Genomic DNA, 17,824 nt, shown 5'->3' with positions numbered 1-17,824 from the left:
TGACAAATATATGGACTATGAGCTGGGCTTTTTTCCACTTTTGTTTTTCATAGCATAGCCAACATCTCAGTGATGCAAAGCTTTTAAGAGCAGCGAAAGGGGAAAAAAATGCAATTACCATGCCTGACATCCTTGATCAAAATGAAAACTGGGAACACATAATTGTTTGAGAGAAACTACAAAAGGTGCAACTCTGGACTTCTTTCAGGTGTAAGGTAAAAGAGAAGTAGCTACAATGTCCAGCACATGCTTTAAGCTTTTCAGCTGGGGATCTGAAATTAACAAAGTAGTAGTTTAGAGCTTTGGGGAGAAAGGTTGTTTATCTCAGTGAATACTAAAGACTTGTGAGAACCTTACCACAGGTGAAGAGCGTTCACTTAAACACATGGGCAGCAGGAAGTATTGTGTTGATATTTGTTTCTTTTCCATTTGGGATTTTTGTCGGAGGTATAAGCACCTACAAAATTTATTATTTTTCATTAGAGAACTGCAGCGCGGGGGCTGAATTTGTAAGCAGAACAGAGGTTTCTGGAGGCATTTTAAATCTTGAATCCTTTTCTCTCTTATATAAGAATCTTATTATTTACTGTCCCTGAGCAACAAGGCTACAGATTTTGCTTCTTATCCGAAGAGATGTTTATTTCAGTTTTATAAAATTAAAATAAAAATCCTATAAAAAGCATAAAGTCTATGCAATAATAAGGCTGGAACTTAAATTTGCTTTTTCTTTCTTATGCTTTGTCAACAGCAGCAAACAAGAAACTTGCTGGTAGTTTTAAAGAAAAATAATTTATTAAGCATAAGTGGTAATGGTATATACAATGCCTGGAAGAAAGAATCCAGACACACAAAAATGCAGACATGGGCAGATGGGTTTGTAACCAGAGTGCTTATGGCAATAACAATGCTCTAGAGCTGGTTTTCTTTAGGGAAGAGCCACAGTATTTATAAACCTTTAAAAAATGCCAGATGGAGCAGTAAGTGTTTGTGCATCAAAATATTTCACTTGGTGTATGGAACATCAGAGCCCACCTCGAAGTACATCAACCTGAGCACAGAGGTCAAACCAGGCACTAAATGAAATAGCAGACACTGATTTTGTGACTGATTGAGACCCTATGCAACGACAAAGAGCAGAGTCAGGGTTGTAAACAGAAATACAACTTAGCAAATCCAATTTTCAGTAAATACTAAGCTGTAATACTTGTCTAGATATTCTACTTCAAGAGTGTTTTAATTCTTTTGGAATCTGGATTGTTTGCGGGGCAGGTGTGTGTGTGTATATTTTTGTATACAAAGGAAGATATATACCAAGGAAGATATTAGCAGAAAATAGCTGAGTTACTGTGTTACACTGTGGAATGCTACAGAGGCAGAAAGAAGCAAAACAGACAAAAACAGATAAAAAGAAAGACAATTTACAAGGAATGTAATACAAGACCTAGATAAAGGCCTTTTCTTCACTCTCCTCGGGTTCATTTCTTATGGAACTTTTTCTACTATGTTTATTTCTCAATATGGAACTAGACCTCTGTCTTAAAAAACACATGTACTGACAGTTGTCACGAAGAGAGTATCTGGAAGGTTAATATCTGCTTTCATATGAGCAGGGCAAATGAACTATCTCAGCTCTATAGGCTCAGAAAAACTGATGCCAGTTGCTGCCACTCTTTTTCCAGCTTCTAGGGAGGATTTTTAAAGCAACAATTTTACTTTTATCCTCCTGCCTTTGATACTAGGAAGATCACAATCTCTAACTCCTGAGTCAATTTTACTCCTCTTCATTGCATGCCAATAGCATGAGTACTCCCTGGTTTTCTATCTACAAGTACGTGAGGCTGCTGCTGATTTGAGACCTGCTCCTGAAAGGAGCTGGCACTTGCAACTCTCATTAATATCAAATGAGACAGAAAGAACACAGAGCTTTGAAACCCCGCCATTGCCGTTTTGCAATGGACTCTTAGAAGGCCTGTCACATCCCGTCTTTTCTGCTCTAATCGTTAGGATTTTCTTCTAGCAATTATCATCCTGCTTACTGTGTTCATGCACCAGAATATTGAAAGAGCACATTCTTCTGGGTACACATAAGTCTGGACATCACCAGAGTCCTGAAGTATCTTTCACATTTTTTCTTCTCTGTGCATGGGCTAAGCAGTCTTTTGTGCTCCAACTATGTTTTAGTCCCCATCTCTGCAACTAACTGACATTTTGATAAGCATGGCAATACTTTTCAAAAGAAGCAATATGGATCAGGGATGATAGTTGCAGGGAAAAAAAATAAACTCCTAACCTAAGCTAGCTAACTGTTTCACTGTTTTGTGAAAGATGTAGTCTTAAATTTCTAGTTTCTTATGTTTCCTTATTTTTGCATTTCAGCCTGTCATAGGCTGGGATGATACAATCTCTGCAGATGCCTATCACTTTCTGGCTTTTTAGTAGGCTGGAGTTTATTGAGATGAAAGTGACTAGGCAAGATGTATCACCAGATGTACTTTCTGCTGAACTTCAACTGCTATATATACTTCTCTGACCTTCAGAATGTAATTGTGTTCAATGTTGTATAACATGATTACCTATATTTTTCAATGTATTATGAGGAGAAGGAAGGTTTCTTGACATATTTTAAAACATGTCCTTCGTTAAAGAAAATTCTACACAACCTATTAGGGAAAAAGGCTAAAATTAGTTTAAAAAAAAAAAAAATTACCCTCAGTCAAGTTGCCTTAAGAATAAGAACAAATACAATAGTTTCCTACTGATAGATTTAGAAATAATTAAGGGAGTGAAAAGGAAGAGGAACTTTTTGTATGCAATCTCAGCAAAGTTCTGGAGAGGGTCCCTTAATTTTCCAGATTCAATTAAATAGGAACAATATACAATTGTTTGTTATTATTTTCATTCTGCTATTTGAGGAAATCCTTGATCAACACATGGTGCTACTCTGACTGAGAAAAAAACATGCTACATCTGTAAATTTACATTTGTAAAAAAACGCTAGAGGACATTCATAATGGAAGCATCTATTTTAATTTATAAAGAAATTATATGCAGTAATATGAATATATGATTTTAAGTAAACACATGTATGTAGAAATATATGTTATAATCTTTTATATACGTAAATCAAACAAATATGTCCCTCAACCAGTATTTTCAAGAATGCTTTGCAACAGTATAATCTACAATTTGAATAAGCAAAGGAAAGCTAAACTCAAAAGGGCTATGAGTTCCTGCTGGTAGGAGGCCAGAATCAGGATTAGAAATCTAGAGTTTCTAATTCTCAGACCACAGCTTGATCCATCAGATTGTGTTGTCTCAAAAAGCCACTCAAAACAAATTCATTAAAGCCAATATTATGTTCTGCACTTCAGAGGTACAGTTTTAACAGCTACACAGTGCACTATGATATAAGGAAAAGCACCTTTAGGTTAAAATGTTTATGCTTTGTTCATCTGCATATAGGTCATTCTATCGAATAATGCATATTCTCTTATTATCACGAAGTACCTGGAGTCTGCCTGTGGATAAATTAAGTACATCTTGAAATCCCACAGAAAGAAAAGATTAGGCAGCTTCTCTAAAACTTTTTTTCCCTAAGAATTCTTTTGGGGAAGAATAAAAATGAATGTTTTGGATGCCTAAAAGTGTTTCCCATCAGAAGATAAACTGTTTTGCATTCCGGTATAGATTGTTCTGAAATTTGTTATGTGATTCTAATGTATATATTTTTGTAGTGGGGTGAGGAATGATTTCACACAGTTACAGACAGTTTGTTTGTTAATCATTGCAAATAAACACCTTCAAAATAAACTTTTTCAAAAGTATTTTGGAAGTACACAATCTACGTTTCTCTAAATATAAAAGAAAAACATACAGGTATAAGTAAACACGTATCTACAACTGCAAAACCACTGCTGAATTATGTATTATATAGAAATGACTTCAGTGAAGCCGAGTCTGTGAAGGTCTGTGCTGGCATAATAATTAATGTAAGGCTGAAGTCTAAAATAAATAAAGTCTTGCTTGTATTAGTCATTTTGGGTCCATGAAGGTGTTAGGTGTTTGACCTGAAGAGTACTGTTTGCTTGTTCTTCTGTAAGTAAGTAAATAAATAAATATTCTCTGAGGAGAAGAACCCTGTAATTAATATGAGATTACAGATTCTCCATGAACTCCAAATTTCTGGATGTTTCCACAATAGTGATAATTTACTGAAATAACTGTCAGAGCTGGATTTGCTGTCCCAGTTATGACCTCAGCATTAATGTCCTGTTGAGACAGAACAAGGAAGACGCTATTGCCTTTGGCTATGGGTCAGAACATCATTTTGAAAGTTTCCCTACCAACTCTTCAAGCACCCTTATAGGAAACTACATGGTTTGCTTTCATCCCACAGAGTGACCAGGAAAAAAAACAAAACGGAAAACACTTCCTGGAAAATCTCTTTCCTTTCTCTGATTACACTTTGTTGTTGTTAAAGATCATTTATTATCCAACAGCTAATCAGTATATCCTTATCAACTAAAATTCCAGATCTGCTCTCCATGGAATGTCATCAATAAGATTTTCTATCCTCAGCTAGTCAACAAACTTGTACTAGAAACTATAGTTAAGAAAGAGAAATATTTTTTTTAATGTGGATATGATCTAAGTGGTTTTGGTTTCTTTATTTATGGAGGGTCTTTTTGGTTTGGTTTTTTTCTTTGTTTGTTTGTTTGTTTTGCATTACTACTTACATTTGAGCTATCTATTTCTTGTTACTGTATACATCAACATGTGATGTCTCTCAAACCTGATAATCTTCTAATATCAAGCTTTGGATATGACAGGGTACATCTTTACACTGAACGATGACACATTCACCCAAACATTTCAGTATTTAGTGCTATCACAACACCATGACTAGTGCCTGTGCCAGTTAACAGCTCCTGTAGATTTTAATCATCAGGCTATACTGCTTTCCTGAAAGGAAGGAATTCAGTATTTTTCAAACAGCTTGATATTTTATGTTACCAAAAAATCTTTATGCCTGTCATTTCCTTAAAAGCACAGGTTTTAGACATACAAAACATATAGGATACTGGTGCCATCCAGTTAAGGAGCAAAATCTGTTTTATCTTGGAGACAGATGAAGAAGAAAAATGTAAATGCATGTATGAATCATATATGAACACCCTGCATACTCTCATAGTGAAAAACTAAACAAGGATAATATAAGAGAAAATATGGCCATTTAACCACACTGTAGAATAGGTCTAGTCATTGGCATTCCTTAGCTTGGCAGCGTGACATTATTGTGCAATTGGACTTGAGTTGTGCGTCAAAGCTGTCTCTGAAGTATTCCAGACAGAACAATAAAATAAATTACCAGAAATGTGTAATTAGGCTACAAATATTATACACATCAACCTTTAAAAAGGAGTTGTAGAGCAAATTGTTTTGTTCATTATAGTATGCTGCTGAAGCCTGTTCTGCACCAAATAACTCTAGATTAAAGTTCACTAATTTAAAATGTAGAAAAATAGTGAATACATAAAGATAATATCATTTTTAAATGTTTCAGGTTTTCTTATGTTTCAGTAATATATCCCCCCATACCCTGCATTCTGATTTATCCACCTCAAAATAGCCTTCCTGCTTGTATAACACTGATTCATTAAGTGTAATTAAAAAAAAACCCATCAAAATAAATGGTTACAAATCTCTAAACCCCTTGATGATCTAAAAAAAATAGACATAGCAAATGGGTTACTGTACATAGTCTGTAAGATTTATGAAGAAATCTCTTGGTTACTCTTCAAATGCTTGTAGCAAGCACATGTACAACAAGAATTTTCACACACTTCTTTCTGGCATTTCAAAAATGCTAAAAAATGAGATGAAAGCATGAAAATATGTTAATTTGACCTTTAATGTGCATGGACTGCCCCCTCTTGTATCATACACTAGTGCTTCAGACTGGATTTTCAGAATTTTGATGTTGTCTTCAGACTTCAGTACATTAACAATTATAAAGTAGCAGTACCTTGGTCAAAATCAAGCCAGCTCCAGGTATTTACAGAACCCAAAATCAGGCCAGTGATTTCAATATTGGCAAACTACTACTGTTCCCAATTTTGCAGCCTGTAAACTAGCCACGCTACATCTGTGTAGCAATAGATCCACTTCTAAAATTACTGTATTTTACAGCCTGTCCTCTGAGCTATAAAGATAAAGGCTGGGGTGTGGTAGGGGATGAAGAAAATAAAATGACATGTCAGCCTCACACGGTAATCCATATCAGTATGGTCTCTCCTACCCTCAAGAGTGATCTTGCCAGATGTGCACTGACTTAACAGATCTGCCACTGGAAAGCTCCTTACTGAATGACTAAGCTGTTGCTAAAAAACCTGTCTTTCAAAAGTGTACAAATCAGCAAGCCAACTGCTTCCTGTTTCTTGGGTAGGATGCATTTTGGTGATAAAATAGGTAGATGTCTCTTAGTTATTTTGTTTAACATCTTCATGCACACGATCTCCCAGCTAGACATATGCTTTCATCTGTTATAAAATCCTTGATTCTGATCAACTGTTTGCCACTTTGCAGCTGAGTAGAAGCCCTAAAGAAGAACATTAAGCAGAGATAATCAATTCACAGGCTGTGCACATACTTGAAAAAGACACTGCTCACCATGAATACTCAGCTAGAATGTTTATCAAATTTTAAACTCTGTTGCCATGCTCAAGTAGATTTCCTTCTAATACTCAGTAATCCCTGATTTACACTGGGATTGTCAAATCCAGGAAGTTAAAAGCATATTGAGGGCTTGATAAATGTCCTCCCTGTGTCTCAGCTGCTTAATTAAGTTTGGCATTGTGGTGCTCAGCCTCAGTGAAACTCCATATGATTTCTCTGGCTTTCTGTGAGATTTTGGTAATTTAGGTTTTTTTTTTTTTTTTTGCACTCATAATTACAGGCCCAAAGACAGTCACCTTTTTCAGTGGTGACCTAACTGTGCCTGTTGTTTCCAATAGGCATACGGGGCATTCTGGTTACTTTGCATAAGGCAGTGCTCTGTTTCTTGCTTTGCTACTGTCTTTACCATACCAAAACCATCATCATTGCTCACTCATTTGAACACCATCCTCTACTATTTGCTCCAGTGACCTTTTCCCTGCAGCTTTCTCTTAGTTCAGCCTCTGTAAGACTCACCCACAAGATTCTTGCCCTTTCCTACTCTTAAAGCTGTAAAACAAGCCAATGAACCTCACACTTCTGTCATTCAGATCATAAAAGCATGAGTAAGGCTTGAAAAAAATAAAAATGGTAAGAGCTTGCCCTTAGAGATCAAGGGTCTCAGACTGAGGATAGTCACGCTCATCTTTCTCAGAACTGACATTTATGTGAGATGCCAAAATAGAGATCTTTAATGTTCCTGTGTAGTTCTCCCCGTATGTGAAGACAGTTTCACTTAAATGATGCTGTAATTCTCAATTCCCACATGAAACATCTGAAGATTTAAGTTTCTCCTGGTCAAAAATACGATGGTAACAGAGATGCTTTAAAGCTCTGCCTAACAGCGAACTAAAACAAAAATCTGGGTAGCCAAAAATAAAATATCTTTCAGTAGGTGACTATGACAAACTGAGATGGCTGCACAGAAGCCTAAATAGGTTAATAGTGGGTGTCAGTGTATTCAGAACATGATAGATACCCACTGTTGGCATGACATTAAGGAGGGCAAGCAGACATTTTCCCTGAGAGCATGGGGTCAGATCTGAAGGTATTGTTGGTCATAATAACATACTTGTTAGAGAAGCCCCTTGAAGACTGAAAGATTTGACATGAGAAGACTTGCCCTGTCTCCCATTTTCCATTTACATACATACTTGCAGGTCAAAACCTACAGTTACGAGCGAGGCTCTGGAATCTAGGTAGGGAGCTGCATCATCTTGTAGCAGCAGAGCCTGGAGTGAAGAAGTCCTGGAGTTACAACCAGACTTTATGAACCTTATCATGAAGGAAATGGGAAATCAAATTCCTAACAATATTCTTAAGATATCTTAAGAATTTAGCATGAGGCAGTCATTGGATTAAATCCTGAGAATTCAGTTCTGTTTCCTCCCAGAAGAGTGGGAATGTGTAAATTTCTCTTATTTACTCATTCTCTCATTCTAGCTCTTCTAGTGGGAACACAGTTTGTTGCAGCACTCTAACAGGAAGAATACTGTACTTAAGATATGATTGTCTCTTTTAACGGGCAACTTCTGCTCATTTAGTCATCTTCCATCAGAAGGGAATTTAGCTTATCTGAATCCCAGCTGCTAGAGATTCCTACGCCTGGGGGCCTGAAGCAGGACTGTGATCCTGCTGCCTGCTAGTGAGTACATAAGCCAAGATTTGGGCTGTGTAGTAGGTAGAATAGCTCTGGCTCAAGCATGACTGAAACTCTGATGGGCTGAGCACAGGTGGAGCACAGCTCTTTCAACTAACTGCGTGAAAACTTGTACATCTCAGTTTCTGTGAATCTCCTTGCGGGGACTGGATATTTACTTTTTCAGTCTAAAATGTGTATGTGAACATGTTCAGATATTGCATGTCTGCACAATGTACTTGAAACTGGATATGGGACCCACCATTTCCAATTTAGACATGGTAGCATTCATGACCTTGTTCACAGGTCCCCATAAACACAGTAAAGGTGTACAGAAGAGTCTGCCTTTGCTGTAGGTGACTGTTGCCCTTATTATCTCACATAACTGGCACTAACACAAAAGTAACATTTATTCTACCTGTATAGGTGACTCCCATAACTACATGTTACAGCTATAAATGGTGGTTCCCAACAGAAAATAACCACCGTGTAATCATGCTAGGTTTTGTGGATCTTGTAAGTGTGAAATGGCAATTTCTAATTAACGGATGTATATCTGGGAAGCAGCAGAACATGGGGTGTGTCAATCAGTTTTTCTCTTAGAGGAGAAACTGTGATGCACCTGCAGTTGTTCTCTCAGTGCAGCCTGTATGCTTACAAAACATAATGTTCTATTTCCTTGAGCAGGAATTTTAACAAAGGAAGAAGGAATCATTTATAAACAAGTGAGATCTCATCTCTTATTATGGTTGGACTCGATGATCTTAGCCTTTTGCAACATAAATGGTTCTGTGATTCTATGATTCTATGAATGCGGACTGTGCACGTACCTTCAGAATTCTGGCTCAGACATTGTACTTGACTTATAATGTCCCAAATGTTCCCTCCCAAAACGTTAGGCATGGCAATTTAAAACATAGTAGAATGATCTAGCTAACTGTTCTTATAATACAGACTATAAGAGACAGAAGTCCAATTTTTCTGTTGTGTTACGGGACTGTGAATATGTTATGGTAAACCTTCATCCCACTTATACATGCTCTGTTGCTACGAATGGGTATTTATATTTAAAGGACCCTTGCTTGTTTGCTTACAAAATCAATAGGTACAGTCAGAGACTGTGGGTCACACAGCCAGTTCCTCCTCCAAGCAATGCATCTCTAAAGCACAACTTTAAGCTCAGCAACTTTTAGAGCATACCTTTAAAAGCAGGCAAATTATTTTCATTGTCTATAAATACCATGGAAAAATTGCTTTAGTAGTACCTAGCCTGAGTGTCTTTTTGTCTCATTGGGCTTTGCAAGAGCAACAGAAAAGCAGCCTAGGAATGCTGTGCATTTCTTAATATTGTGAAATCCAGAGCAAAATCCTCACAAACCTGTGATTAGCTTGTCTTTTTATTTAATCTCATTGTACAGCCAGATACACTGTATAAGTGCAATTTTTACAGGCATTTAAAGTGTAAGGTCTTACTGGTGCTTTCAGCAGTGCTATTAAATCAGAGAAAAAACTAAGATGTTGTAACCACAGAAAATGAGTGAAACATAAATAAATAACACCTGCTTTTCATTACTATATTAAATTACCAGCTTCAAATAAATCTCAGGTAGTTAAATATTTCCAGCAAAGAACAGGAAGGAATCAGGTATTCCTGACCGTCTACATTGCTAAATATCAGTGAAAAAAATGAATGTTTTTCATCTTTCATTTTCAGAATTCATTAAAATCATTAAAACCAGTTCTGGGCTAGACCCACAATCTGTGTCAAATGATGTGTCTTCAGCATATGTGATTACAGGAAATTTCTCATTGCTTTTGTGCCTGCATACAAGGCTACTATGAGTTCAAGTTCTCAAACAGTGAAATTGTAATCCAAAATTTGTATGGATTTTGTGACATTGTAAATTCAGCTTAGACCTTCATGGGTAAAATTATGGACACCCATGCCTGCTATACTGTCTTGAGCAAATGTAAATAATTTTCTGACAGATTTACAATGAAATCTTGTTGCAGTATTCCTCCTAGATTCTTACTAGAAATGAAGGCACATTATGGTGACTTTTGCTTCTGATTCATGACTTAAATACTTACGTGAGCAGTTTATTAGCATGGTTAATTTTAATTGATATTTAATATTAAACTTTGAACAAATAAACCAGCTGGCGTTGACTTTATTGCCCTAAAGCTAATTGATTAACCTATTTGCTACAAATTACTAAAAATGAAACATGAGATTAATGTGGAATATGGTATTGGAAAATCCCTTTAATACAAAAGTGGTTGTTAGATTTTGTGGGAGAGTACAAACACACACTGACAAATATACTCTCTTCGAACTCTGCACATGTGTCTCTGCACACTCTGCAAGAAGTCTTCTTGCATATATACATGTTAGTTCCCTCTAAAACGTTGTTTAAACATTTTTCTTCATTTAGTGCTACAACCCTTATCGCCTAATCTTAATTAAAGGATTATTGTGAGAATATTGCTTCCATCTCTGTCTCCAATTAATGCTACCTGTCTGCACATTAAGTATAACCTAATATTGAAGTGAACAGAAATACTGTTAGGCAAAACATAAACAGGAAATTAGGAGGGGCAGTTTGGACTTTAACCTTGTGAAAACACCAGCACTTAACTGAAGGGACCATTAGTGAAAGCAAACTGCAACAAACATGAAGCTGCTAAAAGAAATTATATTTTATACATTTTTAAATGTCAAACTCATTATGACATGAAAATGGTAAATGCAAGCATTCAGAGGAACTCAAGCTTGGATCAGACATTCACAAGCATAACACTTTACACAGAAATAATAAAGGCACAATTGTTCTTCAAGAAAACACAGGCAATCATTTATAATATTTATAAAGACATGCCAACTGCAGCTAATCTCTTTTCCTTTTACCATTTATGAAGGATTTTGCACCTTCCATGTACGCCTCTGTTATCAGGTCAGTTTGAAAAGACGATAAACTGGAAGACAGAGTTTGTACTGCATACAGTTCTCCCATTTCAATGTTCCAGGTAGCTTCAGAGCCACTTTGACTCGGTCTCCTTGGATAGATAAACTCACTTTCAGACCCAAAAATGTTTCTTGAAGCAGCTTGTGTCCAAAAATAAAGGTCTGTATCTTATTAGCACCTAGAATCTAACACTTCAGCTCTTTATTTCCATTTATACCATTTGTTTTCGCACAGGTATGTGAAAGTACTTAAAAATGTCACAGTTTCACACTAAGTGAATTCATGTCCTGGAACAACGTACAAGATCATTTTTTTAAGGCTTGTTATTTTTAAAAAAATTTTGCCATATTTGTATATAATTCATTCTTTCTACTTTTAAGGTGCCATCAGGAGAACTTGTCAGCAATCCATTCTGTGGAAAGGTGAGGGAAGAAGACTGCTGATGTGAAGACAGCACTTGCTCTAAAATAGAGATGACATCTAAAGTTAATTTGGGTGCACCCCAAGACAGAGCTTGAGTTCAATCACTTGCATGCATGTCACTGTAGTAAAATGTTTTAGGAAAAATTATAGCATATTATGCCTTTAAACTTCTAAAACTTTCCCAAGTTTTGTAATCTACAATAGGAGAGATTAACATTTTCAATTTTGCCTTATATATATATATATATATATATATATATATAGTTACATGTCTACCTCTTGGCATATACTCCCAATCAGCATTTTGAGCTATAATTTCCCATGAGAGATATTATACTTGGAAACTGCAGAAATAAAGGATGGTCAGCATCTCACTAGTAGAAGAGCTGTAGAAAAAAGATTTATGTAATGACATCTTGCATTCAGAAGAGTCTACCTTTTCACACCATTAAAATAAACAGAAACTATACAGAGACATGAAAAGGAATAGATGCTGCTAGACAGGAGAAATGGACCTATTCTTTACTTGGCCAGTCTGGGCTGAAGCATGGTGTCATGCCATGGGCCAAATTGAAATGAGCCAAATGAAATAAATGAATCCAGAGAGAGCAGCAAGGGTGATGAGATACCAATACACTGATGCAGAGGGAGTGATTGAAAGCATTAAGACTTTTCAGCTGAAAGAAGATGGAGAGGAGATAAATCTTGCCATTGCAAACACCTGCTTATGGCAAATCAAGGATCAAACCTCAGAAAGTAGACAGGGATCTTAACAATAGACTTTAAGGGAGGCAAAGAAAGCCTTCTGAAGGTATTGTTGGGCGTGAGGGCCTGAAGAAGTTAATGTCTCAAACATTGTCATGGGGCAAGTTCTGCTTAATGGCACACTCTGCGTAACCACAAACCCTGCTTAGCAAGGAACCACAGGTGAGAAGTCAGTCAGCAACAGGGTGCAGAGGAGGGCATGCCGGAGGGTGCACAGTTCCCTGTTCTGATATACTGAGCAGGGCAGTTCACCATCCATGGCCAAACATCAAACAATGGTCATGTCTGCAGGGAAGGAGAAGTTACTACCCAAATGACCCCCAAGCCCACCAACCCATTTCCCAAAGGTTTTGAAAGCACAAACTGTGCATGACACCTAATTAACCTAATGAGTTCAAGTGGGTGCCTGAAGCAAGGGCAAGCAGATGATAAAAGGACATGAACAGTAGCCCCACGTACGCACACCCTCCAGAACTGGACCCCTCAGCTGACTGGACCAACACTGGACCCAGGACTGGTGACACCTTTCTCTTCTCTTTCTCTTTTTTCTGTAATCCCTACACCTCATCCCTTTAGACAAAATCGTTGACCAAGTCTGGGACTAGGAGTGGATCCAGCTGCCCCTAGGCTCTTCTCTGAGAAGGAGTCTAGAAAGCAAGGGGGTCTGCTCTGAACCTCGTGACCCAAGGGGAGGGATCTCCTTATTGTCTTCCCTGAACTGATCCCTAAAGAGGTAAGACTTGCAGTATATGTTTGGTGACATATGGTTAGCACGTTACATAGTTTACTGAAATAGTTTCATGCCAATTCTTGTTGTGCATGAATAAAAGTTGAGTTTTGTGAGTTAAAGGATCCCTGGTGTCGTTTCACCTTAATCCTGACCTGGGAATCGGCAAACCTGAGTTGTCATCCTGAGAAATTGGGACGTGACAGTTGGGGCAGTACTGAAGGGGAGTTGCTGAGCAGCTCTTATCACTGGAGTCATCAAGCAACATAAGGAAAGCTGAGTCTGCCTCTGCCTCAGACAAAGAGCCAGCTGCCTTCTCTGCTTCCCTGAGATTTCATAATAATATTGGGTAGAAAGCCAAGAGGAACAGAGTGTGCTTCCTTGTTCTACTTTCATTAAATTAGCATATACTTAAAACTACGCTGGCATTCTCTGCTAATTACTTTAAGTCATATTGTGCATAGTAAGATAATATTCTATAACTTTATAAGACAGAAGAAATCAGCTCACTCTTTCACCATACACAGATCAGTATTTCTTTATCATAGCCTTTTTCCCATGCAGTTTACTTTTTCAAAGCAGAGATTGAAAATTAGGGAAAGTATATAGTGATGATACTGAAATTATCAAAGTTTGATATCAAAGTAAGACATGCTTACACATGGAAAAAAAAAAAAGAGCTTTTCTGCGTTTGTCCTCATATGCTAGATATTATTAGGACATCCTATGATAATCCCCTTTTATTCTAATCTATTTCATGTCACTATATAGATAGTTTGATTAGAAATATGTATTTTGCTATGTGGAAAGAGACTAAGGAGTCCTAAGTAATGGCTGCATTTATGCTTGGGGAAGAAGGAAGAACCTTACCCCTTCCCCTACATTGGCCCTGCGTAACAGATACAGTGCTCTGGGGGTAGTTAATGAAGAACACGTGAGTAATGGACATGATCCAGGAGAAGCCCACCATGCAAATTTGATCCAACCGCCCACCAGCAGAAAAGCATGTAAAGTATTAGTTATTGGAGATTCCTTACTGAGAGCACCAAAGCACACAGTTGCCGTCCAGACAGTTTCTCTAGAGAAGTTTGCTGCCTACCAGGAGCTTGCATTCACGATGTCACTGACAGACTGCTGAGCCTGGCGAATCCTACATATAATCTGTTCCTAATATTCCATGTAGGGTGCAATGATACTGCAACAAGGCAATTTAGAACCATCAAAAGAGACTATATGTCACTTTGAGCAATATTAAAAGGATCTGAAGCACTGGTGGTGTTCTCCTCTATCCTCCTAGTCAGAGTAAGGTGTTTAGGAAGGAGGACATGAACTGAACAGGTGAATGTGTGGCTGGTGCCATACTCAAGGCTTTGCCTTCTATGATCATGGATGTACCTTTGAGAAGCTGGGTCTGTTGGGAGCTGACAGGATTCATCTGACCAAGTGGGGCAAGAGGGTCTTCACCAACAAGCTGGCCAGACTTATACGGAGATCTTTAAATTAGATTTAGTGGGACAAGGGGGTGGAGTTTTGAGCAACAGAGAAAAGCTAGGGGCTGCTGATGTATTAGGAACTAAGAGGGGAAAACCTGTGAAACACCTCAAAGGAATTAGGACATGTTTCTCTAAAAAGATGACATGGTCAATTGCCTAGCTGAAGTGCTTCTATACCAATGCATGCAGCATGGGTAACAAGCAAGAGGAGCTGGAAACCATTGTGCAGATAGAAAGCTAAAATGTAATTGCTATCACAAAAACATGGTGGGATGAATTACATGACTGAAGCACTGCAATCGGTGGCTATAAACTGTTCAGAAGGGACAGGCAAGGGAGGAGCAGTGGGGGCGGGCAGGGATTGCCCTGTATGTAAGAGAATGGTTTGACTGTACAGAGCTGTCTTGGAAAAAACAGTGATGAAGAGGTTGAGAGCTTATGGGTAAAAATGAGGGGCCAAGCCAACACCAACCTCTTATTTGGTGTTTATTCCAGGCTGCCCCACTAAGCAGCGCCTGTAGACAAAGCATTCTTACTTCAACTGCCGATAGCATCATTTTCGCAGGCTCTGATTCTGCTGGGGAACTTCAGTCACCCTGATATCTGCTGGCAAAATGTTAACAGCAAACTCTAAGTGGTCCAGGAGACTCTTGGAAAGTGTCAAGGATAATTTCTTAATCCAGGTAGTACACAGTCTGACCAGAGGAAAAGAATTACTGGACCTGTTTGTTGCTCACCAACATGGAAGAACTAATTAGGGATGTCAAGGTTGGTGGCAGCCTGTGCTACAATGATTGGTGGAATTCACAATCTTGAGGGATATGGGCCAGGTGAAGAGTAGAGTCAGGACACTGAATTTGAGGAGAGCAAATTTACAATTGTTTAGGCAACTAGTGGATGGGATACCATGGAAAACTGCCCTCAGGGACAAAGGAGATGAACAAAGCTGGCAGCCCTTTAAGGACATTTTTCTTAGAGTGCAAGAGCTCTCAATTCCCACCTGTAAGAAACTGGGCAAAAAAGGCAGGAGACAAGCATGGCTCAGTAAGGACCTCCTGGCCAAACTAAAGTGTAAGAAGGAAATGCACAGGCAATGGAACCAGGGATGTGTATCCACGGAAGAATATAGGGACACTACCTGGATGTGTAGGGATGGGATTAGGAAAGCTAAGGCACAGTTGGAGCTGAATTTGGCAAGGGATGCAATGAATAGGAAGGCCTTTTACAAGTATGTTGGCCAGAAAAGGAAGATTAAAGAAAATGTACCCTCCTTGGTAAATAAGACAGGATATCTGTTGACAACTGATGTGGAGAAGGCCAAGGTACTCAACAATATTTTTGCCTCAGTTTTCAATGGTAGTCTATCTTCCCACATCTCTCAAGTCCCTCAAAATCAAGACAGGGACTGGGGGAATGAAGTCCCTCCCATCACAGAAAAATATCAGATTTGAGACCACCTGAGGAACCTGAACATATACAAGCCCATGGGACGCGACGACATGCATCCCAGAGTCCTGAGGGAATTGGCTGATGCAGTTGCCAAGCCACTCTCTGTGATATTTGAAAAGTCATGGCAGTCAGCTGAAGTCCCTGATGAGCACAAAAGGGAAACATTGCACCCATTTTTAAAAAGGGTAGAAAGGAAGACCGTGGGAACTACCAACCTGTCAGCCTTACCTCTGTGCCTGGGTAAATTATGGAACAGATCCTCCCAGAAGCTATACTAAGGCACATGGAGGACAGCGAGGCGATTCAAGAGACCCAGCATGTCTTCCCTAAGGGCAAATCATGTCTGACTAATGTAGTAGTCTTCTACAATGGAGTAACTGTGTCAGTGGGCAAGGGAAGAGCTAGGGTTGTTATCTACCTGAACTTCTAGAGTGTTAGGTGGATAAGGAGTTGGCTTGATGGCCACATCCAAAGAGTTATAGTCAATGGCTCAATGTCCAAGTGAAACCAGTAATGAGAGGTGTCCCTTAAGGGTCCGTACTGGCACTAGTACTATTTAATATCTTCATCAATGACATACATAGTGGGATTGAGTGCACCCTCAGCAAGATTGCAGATGACAGCAAGCTGAGTGGTGCCATTGATTTGCTAGAGGGAAGGGATGCCAACCAGAGGGGCCTTGACAGGCTTGAGGAGTTGGCCCACGTGAACCTCATGAAGTTCAACAGGGTCAAGTACAAGGTCCTGCACCTGGGTTGGGGCAATCCCCAACATCAACACAAACTGGGGAATGAATGGATTGAGAGCAGCCCTGCAGAGAAGGGCTTGGGGATACTGGGGGACTAAAAATTAGACATAAGCTGGCAGTGGGCTCCTGCAGCCCAGAAAACCAGTCATATGCTGGGCTGCATAAAAAAAAACATGGCCAGCAGGTCAAAGGAGGTAATTCCCCCCTTCTACTCTGCTCTCATGAGACACTACCTGGAATACCGCGTCCAGCTCTGGGGTCCCCAGCACAAGACAGATATGGACCTGTTAGAGTGGGTCCAGAGGAGGGCCATGAGAATGGTCAGAGGACTGCAACACCTATTCTATGAAGAAAGGCTGAAAGAGTTGGGGTTGTTCAGCATAGAGAAGAGAAGGCTCTGGGGAGACATTATTGTGGCCTTTCAATACATAAAAGGGGTCATAAGAAAGACAGAGGAAGGCTTTTTAACAAGACCTTTGGTGGCAGGACAAGGGGCAATGGTTTTACGTTGAAAGAGGGTCAATTTAGATTGGACAAAAGGAAGACATTTTTTACAGTGAGGGTGGTGAGACACTGGAACAGGTTGCCCAGAAAGGTTATGGATGCCCCATCACACGAAGTGTTCAAGCTTAGGCTTGGTGGGGCTTTGAGCAACCTGATCTAGTGGAAGATGTTCCTGGTCATGGCAGGGGGATTGGACTAGGTGATCATTAAAGGTCCCATCCAACCCAAACCATTCTTTGATTCTAAGAAACTGGAGGGAAAGGACAGTAGATGTTGATATGTTAGTGTCCTCTCTCTCTCCTTCTTGGGAACACAAATGCTTTAGACATCTGCATAGTTTAGGACTATTCAAAAGTGATTAGAAAATGTATTGGATGTGTTTTTTCATAAAGAAAT

This window comes from Aquila chrysaetos, chromosome Z (genome assembly GCF_900496995.4).
Source record: "Aquila chrysaetos chrysaetos chromosome Z, bAquChr1.4, whole genome shotgun sequence".
Classification (NCBI taxonomy): domain Eukaryota; kingdom Metazoa; phylum Chordata; class Aves; order Accipitriformes; family Accipitridae; genus Aquila; species Aquila chrysaetos.
The sequence above is the reverse complement of the archived record's forward strand: the minus strand, read 5'-3'. Positions refer to the sequence as shown.